Source organism: Triticum urartu, chromosome 4, assembly GCF_003073215.2.
Source record: "Triticum urartu cultivar G1812 chromosome 4, Tu2.1, whole genome shotgun sequence".
In the NCBI taxonomy this organism is placed as follows: Eukaryota; Viridiplantae; Streptophyta; class Magnoliopsida; order Poales; family Poaceae; genus Triticum; species Triticum urartu.
In genome coordinates this window covers 588,960,212-588,964,487 of record NC_053025.1, presented here as the reverse complement: position 1 = coordinate 588,964,487, position 4,276 = coordinate 588,960,212, and positions in this window count along the sequence as shown.

The following is a 4,276-nucleotide window of genomic DNA, read 5'->3' as shown; positions in this document are numbered from 1 at the left end:
CGAACTACACGATCTTTGTGCTAGGCTTAGCATTTGGGTCTTGTCCATCACATCATTCTCCCAATGATGTGATCCCGTTATCAACGACATCCAATGTCCATGGTCAGGAAACCGTAACCATCTATTGATCAACGAGCTAGTCAACTAGAGGCTTACTAGGGACATGGTGTTGTCTATGTATCCACACATGTATCTGAGTTTCCTATCAATACAATTCTAGCATGGATAATAAACGATTATCATGAACAAGGAAATATAATAATAATCAATTTATTATTGCCTCTAGGGCATATTTCCAACACTTGTAGGGTGTGGCAAAAGTTTGGGCGCGTTTCAAATAAGCCTCCCCTAAGGCTGCTTGTAAACCGCACCATCTTCGAGCTAGTCTTTGGGTATCAAGAGGGAACGTGTCCAATTTGTGCAGGAAGTGCAGGTCCTGTTTCTTCGTTGGCCTCGAAACTTCTCGTGCTCTGAAAGGAGGCCATCACAACACATGCTAGGCCCCCACATTTTTGACCCGCGTGCAATATTTGAGACATTTATTCCTCTGCTAGGGTATCAATACTAGAAGTTGCAGATCAGCAAGGCAGCACATGAAATCATGCCCGGAAGCGGCATGGAAACACCTATGTGATGTCCTTGCAACATGCGTAGCCCTTGTGCAGATGAGGGAGGGCTGGCCCTGCCACCGGGGGGGGGGGGGGGGGGGGGCGAAATTACCTGGTGGCATGCCTGATGCAACCATTTAAATCCTAGGAAAATCCTAGGTGATGCAGGGTTAGATGAAAAAGGCACCATATGTTTCTTACTACTCATGCTTTTTCGAAGAGTGGTATAGGTGTCTTTTCTGAGAGCAGCACTCGGTATACGTATCTTTTCCAAGAGCAACACTCGGTATATGTGTGTTTTCCAAGAGCTACACTTGGTAAAAGAGAAAACCTAGATCTAGGGTTTGTAGACCTTTTCCGAGATGGCCTCCCGGTAAAAGTTAAAACCTAGATCTAGGGTTTAGAACCTTTTCCGAGTCACCCACCGGCAGGCTCTCGGGAAAGGTCCACATGACACTTAAGTGAAATCCCGCGCTCTCATTTTCATTAGCTCCCCACCGGCCGACCCCCGGTCTTCTTATCCCCACCGCCCCCTAGTAGGCTCCCCACCGGCGCCCACCCCGGGGGCGCCCTCCACTCCCTTGAGCTGGTCCATCAGGTCTAATTGGTGACATCCCCCTATGGATGTATGTATGCATAGATGATGGATGAATGGATGCATAGAGGGATGGATTAATAGATGGATAGATGGATTCTATATAGATAAATTTTAATGATGCTGTATGGATGGATGCTATGGGTGGATGTATGCATGGATGCTATAAGTTTTTGTAGTAGTTTTTTGTAGTTGTTTTTATGTAGTAGGTTTTATGTAGTAGTTTATATCTAGTAGTTTTTGTGTAGTAGTTTTCATCTTGAGCAAGTGTCAACCATATTTGACGGATGAGAGATGTCTCAGAGGAATGGTATCGACTGTTGTCGTAGGGGGTCACGCTTCCTCTGCTCCTCCTCTGTGATCTTTTTAAAGCAGGAGGAGTGGAGGAAGAGCGACCATCACCGATAGTCGATAAGAGTTGTTCTTGGAGGAAATGAAATTGACTTTTGACGATGGCGGTCAATCTAGGCGAGTTCCTGTGATATACTGTCGGGGATATACCCCGCGGCGTAAACCGGCCGGAAGTATAACCCGGCCGGACTAGGCGTTTCATTGGTAAACCGCCAGAGGATTGGCGATTTACGTGTCTGGCAGTTCACTGGTATGAGGATTCACGAGCCTGAAGACTCATCAGTGACCCGACTGGACTTGGCGGTTTACTTGAGATCCGGCTGACACTTGGCGGTTCACTGGCGACCCGCCCTGACCTGGCGGTTTACAAGCAACCCGCCTGGTCATTATGGCTCACTTGTGACCCGGCGGGCGGGTCAGATGGATGACGAGGACCAAGGCCCAGAAGGCCGGTTCACGTTTAAATGGTGGGCCGGTTTATGAGGAAAGCACAAGGAATATTCCCTTACAAAGGAAGCAAGACTAGGACTCCACTTGTAATAGGGTAATCCTAATCCTAATAGGACTAGTCATGTAAACCGCCCCTTCAACATATATAAGGAGGGGCAGGGCACCCCAAGGGGGACAAGATTCACAAGTTCCACAAGTTGGACAAGTTAGGTTTAGACAATAGCTCTCGAGATAGAGCACTCTTGTAACCGTGATCATCATCATCAATATCAATGAAGCAGGATGTAGGCTTTTACCTCCACCGTGAGGGGCCGAACCTGGGTGAAACATCACGTCTCTCATCCCGCTTAACCCCTCTCAAGCTATCACATAGATGCGTTGGCCTCGCGACTAAGTCCTGACACTAAGGACATCTGCCGTGACAATTCCACGACATATACCTTTGTCATGCACGATGTACTCACCTAGCTTGACCATCACCGGAAGTCGAAATACTCGTGAGAGAGTGTCCACTGTATATGCAACCACTAGAGAGAGTGTCCACCATATTTGACAGACGAGAGATGTTACTGACTGTTGCCGTAGGGGGTCGCTCTTCCTCTGCTCTTCCTCTAAGATCATGGTAAAGTAGGAAGTGCAGAGAAAGAGCGACCATCACAGATAATCGACGAGAGTTGTTCTTGGAGGAAAGAAATCAACTTTTGACGATGGCAGTCGATCTGTGCGAGTTTGTCTTGTCATACCATGATAATGCACGATGGGCTCGCCCAACTCGACCATCACCAAAAGTCAAAGTACCTGTGAGGGAGTGTCCACCATATATACAAACACGAGAGAGATGAGAGTTGTAAGAGATCTTCCCGAAGAGAAAATCTACTTTTGATGATGGCGGACGATCTGAGCTAGTTCATCCTGTGATACCTTGAGTACGCACGATGAGCTCGCCCAACTCGACCATCACCGGAAGTCAAAATATCCGTGAGAGTTTCCACCATGATAAATTTGCTTAGAAGTAATCTTTGATCTTTGATTATTATGTTATTTTTCATTGCGTGATGAAAGGTGTTAGCATCGATCGATTGCACGGTTATGGCTTCCTCCGACGATGCATGTTCCGTTAGGTTCGACTCCACACTCAAGGAGAAGCGCGCCGAGGACCGCTTGGCGGCTCTCATTTAGGAGAACCCGCACGTGATCCTAATAAAGTATTTGAGGATCTGGCCAAGAAGAATCCGCCAACTAAGGAGAGCAAAGCCCCACCACGTAAGGAGAGAGATGACCCGTTGCCATTGAGTCCATCGACCATCATTCCCGACGACGCTTGGTCCTCCACTGTGGGGGATGCCCCCACGTGCTCTGACTCCATTCCCGACGACGCTTGGTCCTCCACTGTGGGGGATGCCCCCACATGCTCTGACTCCACGATCACTGGTTTCACCGGCTACACTTCGGAATAGTCCACCTAGATATTTTGACATTGATTTTGTGATATATTTATGTAGTTGCTGATGTGGACTTGGATTGCCACTTGCGATGCTTTTGGGTATATGAGTGATGAATGCTTGCGTGGATTATGTATGATGTGTTATTTTAACCTTGCATTCCCTCTCTGCCTCACTTTCTCTTTCTTTGTAGATGAAGTGGTATGCGGTGTACAAAGGTAGGTGTCCAGGAGTCTACGATTCATGGTCAACATGCAATGAACAATTACTTCGTTACCCAGGCAGCTCTCACAATGCGTTCAATAGTAGAGAGAATAGCAGGACCCCCAAACCTCCTTATAAACTGGATCAATTTCTTTTTGAAATATATTCAGGCGGGGAGTCTTTTCCCCCGTGACCGTTTCAAAAAAATAGCAGAGAGGAGGCAGAGAATCATTACACTTTGTTGCTTTTATGTTCAGCTCCCACGATGCAATGGTGCAAGCCAGAAACAGCTTATCGGGTTCAGTGAATTGAAGAACTTGATAATTTTCTTTCAGGTTGTCCTAATTATGGTGTTGCTTTTATGTTGCGGTCGCATGTAGACATGCCACTTTGTTGTTTAGTATGTAGGCACTTGTGCTAAAGAACTACTTTGTGACTTCAAATGAAGATTGTGTGAACTATTTATATAATGCCTATGTGAGTTTGTTGTTAAGCTTGGGTGGACCATATAGAAGCCCTTTCTGAGTTTGTTGTTAACCATGTGAGTTCATATATAGCTTGTGTATTGTCTATCTATTTTTGCTGTAGCGATCGATGAAATAGAGGCAGAAATAATACTGGCAACG